At 39.5% G+C, this 23862-nt stretch overlaps 1 protein-coding gene and 1 pseudogene across 5 annotated transcripts in view; one reads left to right on the forward strand and one right to left on the reverse strand.

Annotated features, from left to right (window-relative positions):
• LOC119538661 (von Willebrand factor A domain-containing protein 5A-like) overlaps nt 1-23862 on the forward strand; it is a 141685-nt gene that overhangs the window by 54178 nt on the left and 63645 nt on the right. The window lies entirely within an intron of this gene.
• LOC119535888 lies at nt 1016-11893 on the reverse strand (annotated as a pseudogene).

The following is a 23862-nucleotide window of genomic DNA, read 5'->3' on the forward strand; positions in this document are numbered from 1 at the left end:
CATGGGAATTGTGTATGTGAATTATAGTGTTTGTTCAACGATGTGTGCAGCTAGCTCTTATATGTTCGGAAGACAGAGCAATAGATGATGGATGATAGCTAGGGAGAGACAGAGGAAGGGAGGGAGGGAGAGAGGGAAAGAAATAGCGGTCTGACAACATGTTAAAGTTAGTGGATCGGGGTATTGGGGGGATCAGGGAATGCTGGAGTTCTGTGCATGGGGTTTGTATTGTTTTTGCAACTGTTCCTATAACTTTGAATTTATTTCAAAATAAAATGTAAAAAAAAAAAACTATAGTTAAGATTTTAAAGAAAATGTTCAAAAATGGATTGGGGTGATGAAGGCACAACTATATGAAGGTACTGTGAACATTTGATCGTACACCATGGATGATTGTATGGTACATGAATATATCTCAATAAAATTGAATTTAAAAACTAAAAAGCAAAAATAAAAATAAAAAGATACTTTCCCAAGTCAAAAAAAAAAAAAAAAAAAAGATGACATGTGTCAAAGGTTTATCACAGTGAGTGGAAGAAATCTCATGGTATGTAAATGTTAATTCTAATTTCAGCAGCATGTAGGAACTGAATCTTTATGGCAGAAAAGGACTTCTAAGTGGAGCCAAAAAATGAAAAGAAGGGTGATTCAGCCTAGAGAGAGCCTATTGAAGGCTGCTCCTTGCTCTGCCACAAAACTTCACTGTTCTCAACCAGGCATCATTGGATGCCCATTACAAGGATAAGATATCTGTCTTCAGTTGCTTGGTCTGCTGCTTGGATACCTTACACAGGAGTGAGGCACCAAAAATAATATTAGTTATAGAGGTCTTTATGGAATAACAGGGATTACAGGGACACAGAAACAAAGAATTTTTATTAGGAAAATAAAATATAAAAATGTAAGAGAAAGAATTCTCTCTTTTTTTTTTTTTTTGCTTCGTATTTTAAAGAGGAGACATTGTAGTATGATTGTAAGATATAATATTTCAAGCATTAACTTTTAAACCCATAATTTATCCCAGGAGAGTAATTATTACATTGTGGAACACCCTTTTCAGGGACCTCTTCACTTCCTTGTTCTGCAAGGAATAGATTAATGAGTTCAGCATGGGCGAGACCAGATTATTTAGTATTTGCACCACGGCACCAAGCAAGGGGTTGGGTGTGGGCTGCAGGTAGATGATGATTACAGGTCCGTAGGCACAGAGTATGGTGGTGAGGTGGGCACTGCAGGTGGAGAAAGCTTTCTGCCGACCCTCTGCTGAATGGATTCTCAAAATGGCAATCCCAATGCCAGTGTAGAAGACACAAATACTGAGCAACAGCATTAAAGCCAGAAGGCTAACATTCGTGGAACCCACCTTCTGGGCCAGTGAACTGTCAGTACAAGCCAGGGGTAAGACGCAGGAATGTCACAGAAGTAGTAGTTCACGTGATTGGAGCCACAGTAAGTTAACTGGAACGTAAAGGAGGTCAGCGTGGTGGCGTGAAGACAACCCAGCAGCCAGGTCCTTATGACCAAGCCCACACAGACTCTGGGTTTCATGATGAGCGTGTACCTCAGTGGGTGACAGATGGCAACAAAGCGATCACAAGCCATCACAGAATAGAGGCAGCCTTCAGTGGAACCAAGAAAATGATAGAAGAAGAGCTGTGCAGCACATCCCTTATAAGAGATGGCTTGGCTCTGGCCAGAGAGGCAGAATAGCATCTTGGGACAGGTGACAGAGGGGAACAATATGTCAGAAATGGATAGGATTCCTAGGAAGAAATACATGGGGGTGTGGAGGGTGGAAGAGGAATAAATGGCTATGAGGATGAGGGAGTTGCCCAACAGGATGAAGAGGTAGATGAATGAGAAGATGAGAAAGAGCAGAGTCTCCAGTCCCTCTGTCTGAGGTATTCCCAGCAGGATGAACTCTTTGATCTCCGTGTGATTCCTCATGTTCTTAAAGGGGTGATCTGGGTAGAGAGAGAAGTCGTGAGAATATGAATATGGGGGGGGAGGTTGTGTGGCAATCATCATGCACCCAAGAAGAATACATCAACCTAAACATGATGATGATATTCTACCAAAGGGGCTGATAAAGGAAATTTTTGCTTCGTATCTGGAGGGTTACCTTGAGTAATGTTCTTGGATATGAAGCAAAATGAAATATTTACATGGTGAAGTGCTGGATTGGCCAAGAGAACAAAGATCTCAATACCAAACCGGTAAATATAATCTAATTAATCTCAACAACCAATTATTACAACTATATGCCCTAAAATAGACCAACCTGGCAGCCTGATCCACGAGATTCCTTTTCAGAATTCACACATGTGCAGTGGAACTAGAATATTGTTACTCTGCAGCTTTCTCTGCATGTTTTCATGGTGTTGGTGACACACCAGGTGAAACACAAGTCACGTTTCTGTTGGTTCCAAAACAGTATGGGCATTATTTTCTTTCATAAAAACTGAAATCAAAGAAAAGTAATAAGAAATATATAATGAATATACAATCTCAGACTGGGATTTTCTTCAGGGTGATTGTTTGCTCTTTTGAATTTATTGTTGTTTTTTTCAATTTTACACCTCTAACCTCCTTCTTCACTATTTCTAGAGCTATAGCTATGCATGTTTTTAGGTATAATGATACACATGGAAATGAGAATGATAATTAAAATAGTAAATTAGGGTTGCACACAGAATAGAAATGGATACAGCTCTCCTTGAAGACTCAAATAGTCAATTCAAACTCAAATATTTGTCTAGGAAAGAGCCAACATGGCATATGAGAAACAACTTGTTTTAGAGGATTAAAGTCCCAAGTTTTAGTGGATTGATTCTGGGAAAGTACCTTTTATTCTCACCTGTACAGTAGCAGAAAGCATTTTCTGCTACAGGAGCCTCAGCCCTAATTAGTTAAAATTAATCATTCCAACTAGGACACCTTTGAGAGTAGTCAGGGGACATTATTATAATCAAGACAGGACAACCAGCATAAAACTACCAAGTTCTTGGCAAGCCACTCAATAATCTCCTTGCCTATATGCCCCTCATTTGTGTCCCACAATCTGTACTTGGCCATCCACCACTATAGTTACAGTCTTTGAAAATGTGGGATGTTCTTATAATTCTGATTCCTAAATAATGAGTACCCAATAAATGTTTGGTTTAGATTCAACAGAGATAATATTTACCTCAGAATTGCTGTAAAGATTAAATATGATGTTGTTTATGAAAGATATTGAGACATAGTAAGATTCTTTATAACGGTTCATTATTTTTTTTAATCATTTTATTGAGATATATTCACATAACACGCAGTCATACAAAACAAATTGCACTTTCGATTGTTCACAGTACCGTTACATAGTTGTACATTCATCACCTAAATCAATCCCTGACACCTTCCTTAGCACGCACACAAAAATAACAAGAATAATAATTAGAGTGAAAAAGAGCAATTGAAGTAAAAAAGAACACTGGGTACCTTTGTCTGTTTGTTTCCTTCCCCTATTTTTCTACTCATCCATCCATAAACTAGACAAAGTGGAGTGTGGTCCTTATGGCTTTCCCAATCCCATTGTCACCCCTCATAAGCTACATTTTTATACAACTGTCTTTGAGATTCATGGGTTCTGGGTTGTAGTTTGATAGTTTCAGGTATCCACCACCAGCTACCCCAATTCTTTGGAACCTAAAAAAGGGTTGTCTAAAGTGTGCATAAGAGTGCCCACCAGAGTGACCTCTCGGCTCCTTTTGGAATCTCTCTGCCACTGAAGCTTATTTCATTTCCTTTCACATCCCCCTTTTGGTCAAGAAGATGTTCTCCATCCCACGATGCCGGGTCTACATTCCTCCCCGGGAGTCATATTCCATGTTGCCAGGGAGATTCACTCCCCTGGGTGTCTGATCCCACGTAGGGGGGAGGGCAGTGATTTCACCTGCCAAGTTGGCTTAGCCAGAGAGAGAGGGCCACATCTGAGCAACAAAGAGGCATTCGGGAGGAGGCTCTTAGGCACAACCATAGGGAGGCCTAGCCTCTCCTTTACAGCAACCGTCTTCCCAAGGGTAAAACCTATGGTAGAGGGCTCAACCCATCAAACCACCAGTCCCCTATGTCTGTGGTCATGTTAGCAACCATTGAGGTGGGGTAGGCGAATACCCTTGCATTCTCCACAGGCTCCTCAAGGGGGCAATACATCTTTTTTTTTCCTTGTTTTTCTTTTTTTTTCTTAACTTTCCCTTCTTTTTTAAATCAACTGTATGAAAAAAAAGTTAAAAAGAAAACAAACATACAATAAAAGAACATTTCAAAGAGACCATAACAAGGGAGTAAGAAAAAGACAACTAACCTAAGATAACTGCTTAACTTCCAACATGTTCCTACTTTACCCTAAGAAAGTTACCTAATATAGCAACATTTCTGTGAACTTGTTCCTACTATATCCATCAGAAATTAACAGACCATAGTCATTCCTGGGCATCCCCAGAACGTTAAATAGCTTATCTGTTCTTCTTGGATTATTGTTCCCCCTTCCTTAATTGCTCTCTATTGCTAGTTCCCCTACATTCTACCTTATAAACCATTTGTTTTACATTTTTCAAAGTTCACATTAGTGGTAGCATATAATATTTCTCTTTTTGTGCCTGGCTTATTTCGCTCAGCATTATGTCTTCAAGGTTCATCCATGTTGTCATATGTTTCACGAGATCATTCCTTCTTACTGCTGCGTAGTATTCCATCGTGTGTATATACCACATTTTCTTTATCCACTCATCTGTTGAAGGACATTTGGGTTGTTTCCATCTCTTGGCAATTGTGAATAATGCTGCTATGAACATTGGCGTGCAGATATCTGTTCGTGTCACTGCTTTCCGATCTTGCGGGTATATACCGAGAAGTGCGATCGCTGGATCGAATGGTAACTTTATTTCTAGTTTTCTAAAGAACTGCCAGAGTGACTTCCAGAGTGGCTGAACCATTATACAGTCCCACCAACAATGAATAAGAGTTCCAATTTCTCCATATCCCCTCCAGCATTTGTAGTTTCCTGTTTGTTTAATGGCAGCCATTCTAATCGGTGTGAGATGGTATCTCATTGTGGTCTTAATTTGCATCTCTCTAATAGCTAGTGAAGCTGAACATTTTTTCATGTGTTTCTTGGCCATTTGTATTTCCTCTTCAGAGAACTGTCTTTTCATATCTTTTGCCCATTTTATAATTGGGCTGTCTGTACTATTGTCATTGAGTTGTAGGATTTCTTTATATATGCAAGATATCAGTCTTTTGTCAGATACATGGTTTCCAAAAATTTTTTCCCATTGAGTTGGCTGCCTCTTTACCTTTTTGAGAAATTCCTTTGGGGTGCAGAAAATTCTAAGCTTGAGGAGTTCCCATTTATCTATTTTCTCTTTTGTTGCTTGTGCTTTGGGTGTAAAGTCTAGGAAGTGGCCGCTTAATACAAGGTCTTGAAGGTGTTTTCCTACATTATCTTCTAGGAGTTTTATGGTACTTTCTTTTATATTGAGATCTTTGGTCCATTTTGAGTTAATTTTTGTGTAGGGGGTGAGGTAGGGGTCCTCTTTCATTCTTTTGGATATGGATATCCAACTCTCCCAGCCCCATTTGTTGAAAAGACCATTATGGCTCAGTTCAGTGACTTTGGGGGCCTTATCAAAGATCAGTCGGCCATAGATCTGAAGGTCTATCTCTGAATTCTCAATTCGATTCCATTGATCTATATGTCTATCTTTGTGCCAGTACCATGCTGTTTTGGCAACTCTGGCTTTATAATAAGCTTCAAAGTCAGGGAGTGTAAGTCCTCCCACTTTGTTTTTCTTTTTAGAGTGTCTTTAGCAATTCGAGGCATCTTCCCTTTCCAAATAAATTTGATAACTAGCTTTTCCAAGTCGGCAAAGTAGGTTGTTGGAATTTTGATTGCGATTGCATTGAATCTGTACATGAGTTTGGGTAGAATTGACATCTTAATGACATTTAGTCTTCCTATCCATGAACATGAAATATTTTTCCATCTTTTAAGGTCCCCTTCTATTTCTTTTAGTAGAGTTATGTAGTTTTCTTTGTATAGGTCTTTTACATCTTTGGTTAAGTTTATTCCTAGGTACTTGATTTTTTTAGTTGCTATTGAAAATGGTATCTTTTTCTTGAGTGTCTCTTCAGTTTGTTCATTTCTAGCATATAGAAACATTACTGACTTATGTGCATTAATCTTGTATCCCGCTACTTTGCTAAATTTGTTTATTAGCTCTAGTAGCTGTATCGTCGATTTCTCAGGGTTTTCTAGATATAAGATCATGTCATCTGCAAACAATGACAGTTTTACTTCTTCTTTTCCAATTTGGATGCCTTTTATTTCTTTGTCTTGCCGGATTGCCCTGGCTAGCACTTCCAGCACAATGTTGAATAACAGTGGTGACAGCGGGCATCCTTGTCTTGTTCCTGATCTTAGAGGGAAGGCTTTCAGTCTCTCACCATTGAGTACTATGCTGGCTGTGGGTTTTTCATATATGCTCTTTATCATGTTGAGGAAGTTTCCTTCAATTCCTACCTTTTGAAGTGTTTTTATCAAAAAGGGATGTTGGATTTTGTCAAATGCTTTTTCAGCATCTATTGAGATGATCAATTGATTTTTCCCTTTTGACTTGTTAATGTGTTGTAATACATTGATTGATTTTCTTATGTTGAACCATCCTTGCATGCCTGGAATGAACCCCACTTGGTCATGGTGTATGATTTTTTTAATGTGTCTTTGGATTCGATTTGCAAGTATTTTGTTGAGGATTTTTGCCTCTATATTCATTAGGGAGATTGGCTGGTAGTTTTCCTTTTTTGTAGCATCTTTGCCTGGTTTTGGTATTAGATTGATGTTCGCTTCATAAAATGAGTTAGGTAGTGTTCCATTTTCTTCAATGTTTTGAATTAGTTTGAGTAAGATTGGTGTCAGTTCTTTCTGGAAAGTTTGGTAGAATTCCCGTGAAGCCATCTGGCCCTGGGCATTTATTTGTGGCAAGATTTTTGATGACTGATTGGATCTCTTTGCTTGTGATGGGTTGGTTGAGGTCTTCTATTTCTTCTCTGGTCAGTCTAGGTTGTTCATATGTTTCCAGGAAATTGTCCATTTCCTCTACATTATCCAGTTTGTTGCCATACAGTTGTTCATAGTATCCTCTTATAATTTTTTTAATTTCTTCAGGATCTGCAGTTATGTCACCTTTTTCATTCATTATTTTGTTGATATGGGTCTTCTCTCTTTTTGATTTTGTCAGTCTAGCTAGGGGCTTGTCAATCTTGTTGATCTTCTCAAAGAACCAACTTTTGGTGATATTTATCCTCTCTATTGTTTTTTTGTTCTCTATGTCATTTATTTCGGCTTTAATCCTTGTTGTTTGTTTTCTTCTACTTGGTTTAGGATTGGTTTGCTGTTCATTTTCTAGCTTCTTCAGTTGATCCATTAGTTCTTTGATTTTGGCTCTTTCTTCCTTTTTAGTATATGTGTATAGGGCTATAAATTTCCCCCTTAGCACTGCTTTTGCTGCATCCCATAGGTTTTGGTGTGTTGTGTTCTCATTTTCATTCGTCTCTATATATTTAGCAATTTCTCTTGCTATTTCTTCTTTAACCCACTGATTGTTTAGGAGTGTGTTGTTTAACCTCCAGGTATTTGTGAATTTTCTAAGTCTCTGATGGTTATTGACTTCTAATTGTATTCCATTGTGGTCAGAGAATGTGCTTTGAATAATTTCAATCTTTTTAAATTTATTGAGGCTTGTTTTATGTCCCAGCATATGATCTATTCTGGAGAAAGTTCCATGAGCACTAGAAAAGTATGTGTATCCTGGTGATTTGGGATGTAATGTCCTGTATATGTCTGTTAAATCTAATTCATTTATCAGATTGTTTAGGTTTTCAATTTCCTTATTGGTCTTCGGTCTGGTTGATCTATCTATAGGAGAGAGTGATGTGTTGAAGTCTCCCACAATTATTGTGGAAACATCCATTGCTTCCTTTAGTTTTGCCAGTGTTTCTCTCATGTATTTTGTGGCACCTTGATTGGGTGCATAGACATTTACGATTGTTATTTCTTCTTGCTGAATTGCCCCTTTTATTAGTATGTAGTGGCCTTCTTTGTCTCTCAAAACATTCCTGCATTTAAAGTCTATTTTATCTGAGATTAATATTGCTACACCTGCTTTCTTTTGGCTGTAGCTTGCATGAAATATTTTTTTCCATCCTTTCCCTTTCAGTTTCTTTGTGTCCCTGTGTCTAAGATGAGTCTCTTGTATGCAACATATTGATGGTTCATTTTTTTTGATCCATTCTGTGAATCTATATCTTTTAATTGGGGAGTTTAATCCATTTACATTCAACGTTATAACCGTGAAGCCATTTCTTGAATCAGCCATCTTATCCTTTGGTTTATGTTTGTCATATTTTTCCCCTCTGTCTATTAATATCCTTTATTGTACCCATACCGAATCTCTTTAGTACTGAACCTTTCTCCAAGTCTCTCTGTCCTTTCTTTGTTTCTCTGTCTGTAGGGCTCCGTTGAGTATCTCCAGTAGGGCAGGTCTCTTGTTAGCAAATTCTCTCAGCATTTGTTTGTCTGTGAAAAATTTAAGCTCTCCCTCAAATTTGAAGGAGAGCTTTGCTGGATAAAGTATTCTTGGCTGGAATTTTTTCTCACTCAGAATTTTAAATATATCATGCCACTGCCTTCTCGCCTCCATGGTGGCTGCTGAGTAGTCACTACTTAGTCTTATGCTGTTTCCTTTGTATGTGGTGAATTGCTTTTCTCTTGCTGCTTTCAGAACTTGCTCCTTCTCTTCTGAGTTTGACAGTGTGATCAGAGTATGTCTCGGAGTGGGTTTATTTGGATTTATTCTATTTGGAGTTCGCTGAGCATTTATGATTTGTGTATTTATGTTGTTTAGAAGATTTGGGAAGTTTTCCCCAACAATTTCTTTAAATATTCTTGCTAGACGTTTACCCTTTTCTTCCCCTTCTGGAACACCAATGAGTCTTATATTTGGACGTTTCATATTATCTATCATATCCCTGAGGTCCGTTTCGATTTTTTCATTTTTTTCCCCATTCTTTCTTTTATGCTTTCATTTTCCATTCTGTCATCTTCGAGGTCAGTGATTCGTTATTCAACTTCCTCTAGTCTTGTACTATGAGTGTCCAGAATCTTTTTAATTTGGTCAACAGTTTCTTTAATTTCCATAAGATCATCCATTTTTTTGTTTAGTCTTGCAATGTCTTCTTTATGCTCTTCTAGGGTCTTCTTGATCTCCTTTGTATCCCGTACTATGGTCTCATTGTTCATCTTTAGTTCTTGAGTAGCTGTTCTAGGAGCTGTGTCTCTTCTGATCTTTTGATTTGGGTGCTTGGGCTTGGGTTATCCATATCGTCTGTTTTTTTCATATGCTTTATAATTTTCTGTTGTTTTTGGCCTCTTGGCATTTGCTGAACTTGATAGGGTTCTTTTAGGATTTGTAGACCAATTGAAGTCCTTATCTCTAATTTATCAGATCTACAGCTTCGTGGAGTACACTTTCCCTAACTGACCAGCAGGTGGCGTCCACGAGCCACCTGTTCTCCACAAGCCAGTTCTCCCCTGCTTAGCCTTTTTGGTGAGTGGGGGAGTGAGTCTTGTGGGGTCCAATTGGTGTACCAAGCTTGCGTGTGTAGTTGGTGTTGCCTGCCCTGTATATGGGGCGTGTTTCTGGGCAGTCAGGGAGGGGGGGTGGCTCTAACAATTAAATCTCCCTGGTGATCCTAGAGTTTTAAAGCTGCTGCAATAGTCTAATCCTTCAGTTCAGTCCTGCCACAGTTTGTCTCTGCCACTGACCCACAAGTCCTTGGTATTGGCGTATGGCTCCTGAGACTTGCAAGTGGGCCCCTCTTCCAGGCTGTGCACCCCGGGTCCTCTGTTCAGTGATGACTGTGCTATGTCACAGGTGAGTGCCGTCCCCCCAGGGCAGTTCTGGGCTGCTGGGCTGTGTAGGGAGGCTCCCAGTCTGCTGAAATGATGGCTGAATGGGGCTTTGTTAATTCACACTGCTCCACCTTCCCAACTCTGGGACAATCAGCTGAGGTTGCAGGGAAGGCTAATGTCCACACCCAGTTTTGTGGTGTGTGCCTGTTATTTGAAGCACTTCCGTCCCACTGGGTTGTCTGGGGCAGGTCTGGGCTATGGGGCTGGCGACGGGCAGGAGTGTTTCCTGTCCACCAGGATGATGGCTGTGAGCAGACACCCGCCTTTTCTTGGGAAGTTGTGGTGTTTAGTGACTTTTCTCAGCCACTGGATTATTGCCTTTTGTCTCAGAGCTCTCTTAGTTCTGCCCTTGTCTTGACTTGCCCAAATTGCAAGTCTTTGAAGCTTTCTGTGTTGGGCTTCTTAGAGTAGTTGTTTTAGAAAAAGAAAAAAGGATTAAAAAAAAGGGCCCTCCTCAGAGATCTAATGGGTTATTGAAATGCTGAGAGACAAAGCAATTAGGGCCATTAAGGAAAGGTCCACAGGGCAGAGAGATCAGCTTTTCTTTGGGATTTGCATATGAGCCTCAGGGCCTGAGCTCTGCCCTTCCCCTTTCGATGTTCAGCAGAACTCCAAAAATCCTCCGCTTTTATTTTGGAGTTTTTCGTGTTGTTTTTTTCTATGCCTGTCTCCTCTCTGCTGGGCTGGCTGCTCTCAGATTCTCTGGTGTCTTGTCACAGTCTATCTATGGTTGGAGTTTGGATCAGTAGAATGAGTTTCTGATAAGGGCTGCCACTGCAGTTGTCCCTTCTCCTTCCTGGAGCTGACAGCCCCTCCTCCCACGGAACTGAGCCTGGTAGGGAGGGGTGCGGGTACCCAGGCCAGAAAAGCTTACAGATTTCGCTGATCTCAGCAGTTCCACGCTTTCATGAGTGTTGTATGAAGTATGCCCATAGTCAGATTGCTCTGTGGTGTCCAGTCCACGCAGTTCCTGGCTTTCTACCTACTTTCCTGGAGGAGTAACTAAAACATACAGCTCACCAGTCCGCCATCTTGCCCTGCCTCCTCACGGTTCATTATTATAACATCTGCTATAGGGAGCTACATGCTCAGTAATTTGGCAAGTTAAAGGTATGGAGATGATAGTTGATGTTTTAAGCCTGAGTGAAATCACTAGAAGAAAGAGGGCCAACTAAGGACAAAGGACTGAAGGAAATATCTTCGGAAATGCATTTTAGAAAATGGTGAAAGAGAATAAGAAAACAAGGAAAATGATTTTTCATATCTTCTCCTCACAAAGATTATTATTTTCTCCATGTTATAATAATGTATTCTTTTCCAGGTCAGGGATCATATCCAACAAATTTTTGAACACTAACAATTTGCAAATGATAGATGCTGAATTAATGATTAATGAAGAATTGTAAATAAATAAATGAGTGAATTCTGTGTGGTATTTTACAGAATGAAGGCAAGAAAGGACTGACTGTGGAATTATATAAATGAGAATAAAGCATTTAAGTTTGTTAACTTCCAACAATACCTGCAACCCAGGTTTCTAGAATGAGTGTAAAAAGTAAAAATTGAGAAAAGTGAGGATATGTTCTGAGCAAGTACGTGGTCAAAAGGGTTATGATTGACTCTAGGAAAGGAAAAAAAAAATTTGTTCTATCTCCCCAACCCCCACCCTCATGTTTTATATTCAGTTTCTTCTATGGAGTTGTGGGCTCTCCATTCCAAATGTTTCTTTTCCTTAGGCTTGGGTTCTCTCACCAAGGACTACTTCTTTTCATTCATTATGTATGATATGAATGCTGCATATCAGATGGCTGCCTTATCTGACTTCCAAGGAGTTAGCACAAGTGAACAGTTTTCTGCTTGTAGTTTTGTAAATAGTCTCATATCCCTTTGGAGTCCAATCTATGATGAATCCCTGGAGCCAGGGAGGAAGAGCCCTTGAGCTTAGGAAGCAATTAAATGTCAAATGTTGAGGGAATTTAGGAGTTAGGAAATAAGACTTGGTAGTGAAGATAATCTTTAAAGGCATTGGGAATTAAAGAGCTCATGGCTCCCTCTTGGCCACTCCTCTCCCCGCCCCTTTTTTTTTTCTGTTTCGGGGAATCATACCATTGACTTTTTCTCTATAGACATCAGGGATTTGTCCTGGTCAGCTTTCGTTTTTTTTTTTTTTTTTTTTTTTTTTTTTCAGTTTCTACCTATACACTTCTCTCATGATTCTGGAAGAAATTATAACCTAAGGAAAAGATACACATCTTGGAGCCAGCAAGTTCTGGGTGTGAAGAAAAAGCCTGTTTCTCATTAGCATATGTCCTTGAGCAGGTCAATGATCCTTTCTGAGACTTAATGTTTTAATTTGCAAAGCAGAGAAATTACTGTATTTCATAGGTGATTTTGAGAATTAAACGAGATAATGCTTATAAACCTGGTGCATATTGTGTTCTTCTATGATTTTTATGACTTCTTGAGATTGGATGGAACATAAGCTTCTCATCTTCATTGTTAGAGTATGTCCTTTCTTTTTTTTTTTTTAATTTTCCTTTACTCCTTTTCTCCTTCCCTTCCCAATTTAAGACAAGTTTTTTATTTGCGTGATTGGTTTTTTCAGTGGTTGGTTTAGATTTGTTTTAACAAATAAATTATTTATTAGTAATTATAGAGAAGGAGATGGTGATTAGCATGTCAGAATGTGAGTTCACATTTGATAATGCCTCTGATTTGTCCTCATGTAGCAAAAAGTGGGGATGAGTTGACATATTGGAAGACATATGAATTGTTGATAATAGTTCTGATTTTTGAAATAACCCAGAAATGTAGATGTTTATATAAAGAGTCCCAAAATTTAAATGTTCCAAATAACTTGATAGAAAAAGTGAGTCTGTTATTCAAATCCTACCTGTGGAGTGTCACATTTGAATCTCCCTCCTTCATTTCTCCTATTCCTCTCCCTCAGAAGTCCATTCAGCTGTTCCTCTCACATCTCTTATCATCAGCTATTCTCACGGTCATACATTGACATTTGCTGAAGTCTTTGTTTGCAAGAGAACATTCTTCCTCTGACCCAAGCCCCCCTCCAATCTCGGGTGATGATAAAATCGTCAGTGATGAGCCATTCATCCCCCTAGCCTCAAGTCTCTAACTCTAGTCCCCTTACCTCCATTTTATTTCAGGATCCCATCCTAGGACCATTCCCTGGATCTTGTCCTCACCCTTACCTACCCCACTTCTGAAATATCAGACATGAGTTATGTCACTCCATTCTGCCACTAGACTTTCTCTTCTACCTCATTGAAATCTGTCCATAAGTTTTTCGTTTGCACTTTGTTTGCTTCTGATTTACTTTCTTCTCTATTCAGCTTTGAATATGTAATTCCTCTGGTTCTTCTTTCTTTTATATTTGGCATAAGTCAATGGATCATTGACTTCCATTTCCAACCTGCTGCCATTGGGAAAAATCCTCCTGTAATAAAGATGGTGGATTAGGAGAGACAGCCAAGGATTCTCCTCCATGAAAAACACTAATTAAAGGACAGAACGTGCTCCAGAACAGCAGTTCCAGGATCCAACTGCCTGAGCAAGGACTTCTCCACCCATAGTGAGTGCCTACTTGGAGAAACCAAGATACAAAATACAAAAAGTCTAAAAAAGCTATAGTATGATCTGTGTCTCATTGTCTTTCCATAAGCATCTTTTCTCTTCCTCTTTCAGGCTCCCATGTGATAAATATGGTAGAGCCATCAGGAGCTTTGGGGACCAGCAATTTGTTGCTTCAGTTTCTAGCCTATCACTTTCAATATAAATTTTATCATCTGTTCTTTTAAGAATTAATGAGAATAAATTATACAAAGTATCCTATACACTACCAGGCCTATGGTAGACTCTCAAAATGAGGTAATTTGTTATGATTCCCATTCTTGCTACTATAGCTCAACCGTCTTCTATTATGGGAAACTCTTACCAACCTACCCTAACTGCATTGATTTCTCCTAACTTTGGGCTATCACTGTTTCCAGTACATAATTATTGTTGAATTTAAAATAGTAGTTTAAAACTTGTCATAACTATCCCCTGCCTACATTCACATAAACAATATATTACAAACACCTTGTGGCCAGCAACCTTGCATTATTAACGCTGTACCTCAGCCATCTACCATAATAATTGGAACATAGAAGGAGCTAAATACATATTTCATTTAAATGGATTTAATTGTATCAGTACAAAACATTCACCTTCATTTTATTTTATCATTTCTTATTTTTCAGGTCTGATAATAAGTATAATGCTATCTTTAATAATTTGATTTGTTAATGAGCATAAGCTACACAACACATGCATTCACACATTTTTTTTCAGTGGAAAGACCAAAGTTTTAGATCTTACACCCAACGATGGCAGTAGCTAAAGATTTTTCTGGCTACCTTCTCCCAATTCCAGGGTCGTGTTTCCAGTGCTAGAACTGATTGGTCCCCACTCAGACATTTAGCTCTGATCCTTGGTGACCATCTTGTTCCTTGCCCCAAGTTCAGATTGCCTGGGTGGTGATGCTGAAGGAACCACCTAAATGTCAGGGAATCTGTATCACTTTGGAGGTAGGGGAGAAAGGAGTCTTCCCAATGTTCTTCAAGGAGCGACAGGGAATGTGGGTCATGGATCATGGCACAGCGAATGAGCTGTGGATCCATAGCATATGGGACAGAGAAATAAGTAGTGAGCATGAAATAGGGGAAGAGTTAAGGAACAGAGGGAAGGAGGTATAAGGGTGTAAGCAACTCAACCTAGGTGTGCCGGTTTGTATATATTTTGTCTCCCAGAAAAAGCCATGTTCTTTGATGCAATCTTGTGGGGGCAGATGGATTAATCTTTTTGATTAGGGTGTGACCTCTTGATTGGATGTTTCCATGGAGATGTGATCTACCCAACTGTGGGTAATACCTTTGATTAGATTATTTCCAAGGAGATGTGGCCCCACCCATTCAGCATGGGTCTCCATTAGTTTACCTGAGCCCTGTAAGAGCTCAGACAGAAGGAACTCAGAGAAGCTGCAGCTTACAAAGACATGTTGGAGACGGCCTTTGCAAGCAGACTTTTGCTCCAGTGAAGCTAAGAGAGAACAAACGCCCCAAGAGCAACATTTTGAAGAATGCATGGTTGCTGAAAGAAGAGCTGGAATACAACCCAGGATCCGCAGACACCAGCCACATGCCTTCCCAGTTAACTGAGGTTTTTCAGATGCCAATAGCCTTTCTCCAGTGAAGGTAACCTATTGTTGATACCTTTCCTTGGACACTTTATGGCTTTAAGACTGTAACTTTGTAACCAAATAAACCCCCTTTATAAAATTCATTCCATTTCTGGTGTTTTGCAAATAACAGCATTAGCAAAGCAGAACAGTGTTTAATTTTCTGACATTCTTCTAGGATCATCACATCAGTTTTTGAGACTGTGTAGTCTCCTTCCCTTTCTAGCTCATTTAGCTCTGCAAGAAGGAGAATTTTACCTAAAGATGAAGAAATATTATGAAATGGAAGAAAGGGCAAAAAAAAAAAAAAGGAAGTTGAATGACAGGTCAATTTTATTAAGCCATATAGAAAAGACAGTATGCTGGATTCTGAGATTCTAAGAACTGATTCATGTCTCAAAACTGTTGGGAGACACTTGAAAAATGGATCTTAGAAAGACAAAAACATGGGAACAGCAGGAGCAGGTCAAGGGCAAACCTAAAACACAGCTAAGTTCCAGAATCTGTTTTTTTACAAGTCAACTGCACCAAAGTGGGTGCAGATTTTCTAGGTCAAATTTTAATGTCTAGAAGATTGGACAAACTCAATTTTTAAGATTAGTATCAGTTCATGTGGGCAAAGAGATCTTTCACACTTTCCATAATCCCCCAAACACTGATTATGTTCAGAAATTCCTTCAAGACCAGGCAGAGATTTTCATTTCAAAATTAGATTAAAAAATATAACTTTCTGGGATTAGTAAGCAGTGTATAACACCATAATCCCCTAGTTGCAGAAAAGACATGATTTTTACCTAAACTTTGTTCCAACACTTAATAGCTGTGGGATTTTAAAAAGAACTATAATAACTTGAATCATGATTTTAGTGTGGCTCAAGTACTATCTCTAGAAGATTTCATTTGTTAGCCAAGATTGCAATTCTCAATTAGTTCCATAGTTTTTATAATAAGGGTAATATTCCTAAATCTGACAATAATTGAGATGCCACTAGTATATTTTAAGTGTTTCTATGCATTTCTGGTTTCCAATTTTTCACAGATATTTTATGGAAAATCAGAAAAAGCTAATCTGGATACTGCTATCCAGAGATCATTTTAAATCAAAGGTCATTGTGACAATTAATGTTAATACAAAGAAGAATAATCTATTGCATATGTTTTGTAGTCAGATATAAAAGGTCTAGAGAAGAGGTAAGAGGAATGGACTAGGTCCCCATTGGTACAGAATGAATATACCTTCATGATTTTGAATAAGAAGAAAAGAGAAATGGATTATTACAGAAATTTCATCACATGTTTCAGAGCATAGAAACAATTCTGGTACCATTTCATTCTATGTATTGTAGCTTCCTTCCCCTATGGCACTGTTCCCTCAGCTCCTGCCTTCCAACTTAATAAACTGATATGTCATATCCAGAGTAGATTATGCACCATGCAGAAAATTGAATTAAGACACTTAGAGCTACAAGTCATTAAAGATTGTCTAGTTCATTTTGCTTCCATTGGCTGAACCCACTGTACTTCATCTCCGACATGTGTTGACCTGCTTTCATTGAAACCGGCATCTAGATTGCCAATACGGTTTGTGCCACAGTTAGCATGTTCACACACACACACAAATTTCCTTTTGTTTTCAAACAAAATGAGGTCATTAATAAATTTATTTAATTATACAAAAATGAGATTTAGCTATTCATTTGGTTTTTTTCTTTTTCTTTCTTTTTTTTTTTTTTCCATTTAGCTGTTTGTGGAAGGCTTTAGAGTGCTTTTGTCAGAATGGAAAAAGTTCAAAGCAGGGACAAGAATAACTTTATAATTTTTATTTGCATAGGATTTTTTATTTTCAGAATATTTAATTCTTTTTTTCTGGAGGATTTCTGATTACAAGGTGAACACCCTTTTGTGGCGATGTGTATCTGTGCATGTTTATATACAGTTACAATTCTTATGGCAGAGGAGTGTCCTAGAAATGTCTTTCATGTGGTCGGAGATGGGTAAGTGGGCAGGAGTAGAATGTCTCTTCCCCTATGGTATAATGCAAAGGGCATAACATTAGGAATCAGTGTTCTGCCAGTGGCTCCACAATGATACTTTGCGTGGCTCTGAAATGTCATTTTGCCCATATGGCTTTGGTGGCCAACACTTATAAAATGAAGAGGTTGGACAAGGTCATCTTTAAGAATCTTTAAGGATTCTTTCACATCTAACAATTGGGCACCCTTCTAGGTCCTCTTATTTAGAAGGTGATGGTCATGGCTTGGAATAGCATAAAAAGCATCCAGGGATCTCCTAATTTCTGATTTGGGGGAGGGGGGGCGGTGGTGGCAATGACTTCCAGATCCAGGACGACTCGATTTTCAATCTTGCCCTGGAAATCGGCGTTGGAATCAAGGTGAAATGCCCCATAACGGCCAGAAGATGGCACTGTTAAGGCAGCGATTCCGTTGCACTGAGGGGTAGTGGTGATAAAGATCCTTCAAGAGATAGGATAAAATATCAGAACTGTGTGAGACAGGACTGTGACGCTCGTGGTTTTCAGGTGACACTACCGTGCGTGAACGTCTTTTGAGAGAAACAGCATCAAATAGCGAGTCGATTACTGTCATTCCTACACGTTAGTGGCGCTATATGCACTGCCCTGTGTATGCCACAGCAGAGAGACTGGATACAAGACTTAGCTTAGGAAGAAAGTGTTGATAGAATATGCTTGCAAAGATCACTTGACCCTGCGTTACGTTTTCAGCACACGTCCTCCTTATTCCCTGACTCTCAGCTACTAGAGAAGGGAATTCGACATTTTCTTCATCCTGCAAAGGGGCTTGATCAAGCAGCCCCAGGCTTTAATTTTAGCCTTAGGAAATTGCGTGACGATAACTTGATACAAGATTTGGTTTCATTGAAAGTCAACAGAATAAAGGGAATTTCCTAGCTACAAGATATTTTGTCTATTCCTTGATATAAGGAAAGGGAAGGATTTCTCTAATTTCCACTTAGATACCCCTCAGCATTTGTGCCGGTTTGAATGTATTGTGTCCCCCAAATGCCATTATCTTTGTAGTTTTGTGGGGCAGGAGTTTTTGGTGCTGGTTGGATTTGCTTGGAATGTGCCCCACCCAGCTGTGGGAGATGATTCTGATGAGATGTTCCCATGGAGGCATGGCCCCGCCCATTCGGGGTGGGCCTTGATCGGTGGAGCTATATAAGTGAGCTGACTCAGAGAGAGGAAAGAGAGTGCAGCTGGGAGTGATGTTTTGAAGAGGAGTAAGCTTGCTAGAGAGGAACGTCCTGGGAGAAAGCCGTTTTGAGGCCGGAGCTTTGGAGCAGATGCCAGCTGCCTTCCTAGCTAGTAGAAGTTTTCCAGATGCCATTGGCCATCCTCCGGTGAAGGTACCTGATTGCTTGGATGCTTTGTGGCCTTAAGACTGTAACTGTGTAGTGAAATAAACCCCCATTTTATAAAAGCCTATCCATCTCTGGTGTTTTGCATTCTGCAGCATTAGCAAACTAAAACAGCATTGTATGTCCTTCCTGCTGCTGCTGAGCTCTGCCCTAGCCCTGGAACTCCTGGACACGGTCCCCTAGAGAGGCTATTTCTCTTTCCATGTGGGCATCAAGGGACGAGTGTGAGCTACTGTCAGTGGAGCTCTAAGGACTTCACAGTCTGATAAAAACCATTAATTCAGTACCAGGGTTACTGAGCTTAAAACATGACACAGAATAGGAAGTTGAGAATCAACAGCACATGCCTCCCTGGTGAGACTTCCAGACCCCACCCTGCCTGGGCCGTGTGTGGTTGTAGGAAGTGAGGCAGGATGGGTGAGGAGACCTCAGCACTGAGCAACTGGCATCCTTTGCCAATCACATGGATCGTTCATGGTTCTGTGACTTGCTCCATTTTTAGTGCAACTGGATCACATTAGTTATGTATCATTCAAGAAGCAATCACAACAAGATATGGTTGCTCTGAGAATCCTCATAATATTGCACAGAAGTTATCATCCTTAGAAATAGGTCTTGTTTATCAACAATTCAGTAAACTCTTTGTGATCCTTTTGGACAACTCTGGAGGGGAGTTAGCCCAATTGTGAAGCTCCCTCCTTGCAGTGGGAGAGGACACACTTCCCTTTCCTGTTTCTTTTTCTTTACTCTTTATACTGTCACCCCCTAAACTGTGAAGGCAAATCAGACATTTGAATGAGGGGGATAAGGAGATTTATAATATAAGATGGGTACTATTTATCAAATGTGTGCTTCCATGTTAGTTTCTTCATAGAAATGTACCCAAGAGGTTAAACGCTTTGCAGAAGAGTCTCCTCCTTTTGTATGTTTCTAGTTCTCAATCTTGCTTCACTCCCTTCAGGCTCACAATTTTTTTCTGAAAATTATTCTTCTCTGTCATATAACTAATTATCAAATTTCTAGAAAGCACAGTTCCTTGAAGCTGTTAAGAATATTCACATTTCCTCTAGAAAGTACTGAGCCTTCTGACTTATTTTCATGAATGAAGTTGTTTCTTTCAATATTTTATTTGGAAATAGTTTCACACCTTTGTTTCTCAGGCTACCGATTTGGGTGCTCAATAACAGGTCCGTGTGATTTTTTAGTATCCCAGTCATAGACTCAAGGAAGGGGTTGGGGTTGGGCTTCTGTCCATGGTCACAAAGAATTGCAATCTGGGGGACAAGGCAGGAGGAGGAAGCTCCAAGCATTTCCTCTGCTGCTGAGAATTTGGGGTCTGTCACTTCCATTGAAAACATAAGAAATGGAAGTGTTTCAAGAATCAAAAATAATGCATGGGGTATGAAGTTCAAAGGAACAAGTAATAACCCCCAAAATAACATTTCCCAAGACAGTACATAATTACAAAGATAAGAACAAAAAATAAAATACCATCTCCAAACTTAGTGATTTACAGCAAGATAAATTCAGACATCGCTCATTATAGAGGGGAGCCAAGGCTGGAGTCCACATCTGTGAAAGAACATAACAGAAGTTTGAAATAAACGTCTTGTAGGTCTGAGAAGTAGAAAAGCCATACAAAGTGCTATTCACTTTGCATCAACAGGTCCTTCTTCCTTATAATAGCTGTCTCTAAACGGAGGAGTCCAATTTCAGGTGATCCTCATTAGCACTTTCCCTAAGGGAAAACCAACAAGTAGCACTCTTCCTTATTCTCCCTCCCTCCCTTCACCAGCCTGAAGGAGCACAGTCAGTCCTTGTTCATTAGTTTCTGCCTTGACTCCCAGCACCACTCTGCTTTCCCTGCTTGTCGGTTTTCTTTAGAGCAGAAGACAAATACTCATAATCGCAGGAAGACGAGAGGCTCATTTCTTCCTACTTCTAAATTCATATAGAAGCAGCAGAGATGTTGGAGGACAAGAAAGAGCACTGATGCAGATAAAACATGTTAGGGCCAGTAAGGGTCATTATTTGGATTCGCAAAACAGAAAAAGTCCTTCACAAAATACCTCATGTAGTCTTTGATAAGTATGCCAGCTTCTAATTATTTCTGCTTTAAAAGAAAGAAATCTCTCCAAGTATAACGGAGTTTAAATAAACTTGGTCTTCCCTTGGAGATTTTGTTTTCTCTATAGTCACAGCCCTCATTTTGGAAAGATGGATTGTTTCTTATTTTAGGAGTTTTATAGTAATAAGACATTTAATTTTTGAGGAAACCTGATAATTTCCTGGAATATCAATTTTAATTGGAGACAGACTATTGTTGTCAGAACTATTTAATAGGCATATAATAAGTATGATCGTGGATGGAAGAAGATGGCAGCATATAGAGGAGTGAAAGCTAGTTTGTTCCCCTGGAGCAACTAATACACAACCAGGAACAAAGAGTAAATAATCTGGAATAACTGCTGGGGGACAAACGTAACTGTCCACTAATCATATACCAACCTGAATTGGGAGGAATGTCCAAGATTGCAGCATATCATCTGTAAGTAAAAACTGCAGATCCAAACTAGGAGCCCCCTCCTCTCATGGCCTGAACTGCAAAGCCTCGTGGTGCTAGAGAGCAGCACTATCTGAGCAAGTGAATATAGCTCAGCTGAGCCCCAGCTAGGGATTTAATTAACAAATGTGAACTGCTCAATACAAGATATGAGTGCCCAAAAAGCAGACAGAGGCTTTGGGTGACGACTGACCTTGGAGAGCCAGAGGGTGGCTGTGACTGGCCCTGAAGGGGGCTTTCTGTCCCTTTTTCAGCTCAGTGTAGAAAGCCCCAGCCATTTTCAGTTCCCAGCACTCTGACCAGACAAGGGTAGAGATGCACAGGCAGAGAGAGTCTATTCAAATGTAAATGGCCTTGCCCTAGGGGGTGTAATTTTCCTAAGAGGAAGAAAGTGGTGCCAAGCTCTACTACCCACCTTCCATTCAGAACCAGACCCCAGAGCCTGGGGGAAAACAGCCATGGGCCACACCTCCTTACACCAGCCTGGAGCTACAGGCTGACAAGAGCCACCTGCTGGGCAGAATAGCACAGTGACTTGAGGCCTCACACGGTGTACCAATCTTCTAAGACAAATGCTCAGGGAGATGTGATACTATTGCCTCCTGTGAGACTGAGCCTGTTCTGGTCTGGGAAAACCTGATTGGGGTAATCAAGGAAATCAGATGCCTAGACAACAGAAAACTATAACCTACACTAAGAAAAACAAAGTTATTGTCCAAAGGAACAAACTTACACTTCAACTGAGATACAGGAATTGAAACAACTAATACTAAATCAATTAAAAAAATTTAGGGAAGATATAGCAAAAGAGATGAAGTGAATAATGAAATGAAAACACTGGGCGTACATAAGGAAGAAATCAAAACTTCGTAAAACCAACTGGCAGAATCTATGGAAATGAAAGGCACAACACAAGAGATGAAAGACACAATGGAAACATACAACACCAGATCTCAAAAGGCAGAAGAAAACACTCAGGAACTGGAGAACAAGGCACCTGAAAGACTACACACAAAAGAACAGACAGAGAAAAGAATGGAAAAATATGAGCAACATCTCTGGGAACTTAAGAACAAAATGAAATGCAGGAATGTACATGTCTTTGGTGTCCCAGAAGGAGAAGAGAAGGGAAAAGGGGCAGAAGCAATAATAGAGGAAATAATCAATGAAAATTTCCCATCTCTTACAAAAGACATAAAATTGTGGATCCAAGAAGCGCAGTGTACCCCAAACAGAATAGATCTGAATAGGCCTATGCTAAGACACATAATAATCAGATTATCAAATGTAAAAGATAAAGAGAGAATTCTGAAAGTAGCAAGAGAAAAGCAATCCATCACATACAAATGAAGCTTGATAAGACTATGTGCGGATTTCTCAATAGAAACCATGGAGGCAAGAAGGAAGTGGGGTGATATATTTAAGATACTGAAAGAGAAAACCCACCAACCAAGAATCCTATATTCAGCAAAACTGTCCTTCAAATATGAGAGAGAGTTTAAAATATTCTCTGACAGACAATGACAGAGTTTGTGAACAAGCTACCTTCTCTACAGGAAACACTAAAAGAAGCACTGCAGACAGAAAGGAAAAGACAGGAGTGAGAGGTTTGGGAAACAATTTTGGGAGATGATAACACAGCAATGTAAGTACACTGAACAAAGATGACTATGAATATGGTTGAAAGAGGAAGGCTGGGACCACATGGGACACCAGAACAAAAGATGAACAATAAAGACTGGGACTGTGTAACTCAGGGAAACCTAGGGTGCTCAACTATTGTGATAAAAGGTACAAATGTGTTTTTACATGAGGTAGAACAAATGAATGTCAGCATTGCAAGATGTTAAAAATAGGGTGGGATTGGGGGGAAAATACAATCAATGCAAACTAGAGGCTAGAATTAACAGAAACATTGTATTATGCAATAATGAAGGCAATATAACAAAGCTAAGTGCATATGGGTGCACATAGGGGAAGGATATGTGACTCCTGGCATTGGTGATGTTTCCTGACTCTTTATTCTACTTTAATTTAATGCTATCTTTCCTTTTGTTGCTTTCTAGCTGTCATTTTTTTCTTCCTTTTTTTTTTTCCTTTTTTCTCTCTACCTTCTTTGACTCTTCCTCCTTCTCTGTGGAAGAAATGGAGATGTCCTTATATAGATAGTGGCAATGGTACTGAATACATAAATACGTGACTATACAGGGAACCAATGATTGTTTACTTAGGATAGAATGTATGGTGTGTGAACAAAGCCATCTTAAAAAGAAATGGGTTGATGAAGCAACCATGCGGGCACTATATTGAGTGGTATAAGACAGACACATAAGGACTAATATTGCAGGGTCTCACTGATATGAGCTAATTATAATAAGTAAACTCATAGACATGAAATATAAGTTACCAGGATATAGAACAAGGCTAAAAAATGGGGAGTGGTTGCCAATTGTGAGCAGAATGTTTGACTAGGGTGAACTTAAATGTTTGGAAATGGACAGAGGTGATGGTAGCATGTTGTGAGAATAGCTGACAGTGCTGTGTGGTGTGTGAAGGTGGTGGAAAGGGTAAGCTCAGAGTCACGTATGTCACCAGAAGGAAAGGTGGAGATTAAAAGATGGGAATATATAAAACAGTGCATCTTGTGTA

The sequence above is a fragment of the Choloepus didactylus genome, chromosome 6 (assembly GCF_015220235.1).
Source record: "Choloepus didactylus isolate mChoDid1 chromosome 6, mChoDid1.pri, whole genome shotgun sequence".
Taxonomy (NCBI): domain Eukaryota; kingdom Metazoa; phylum Chordata; class Mammalia; order Pilosa; family Megalonychidae; genus Choloepus; species Choloepus didactylus.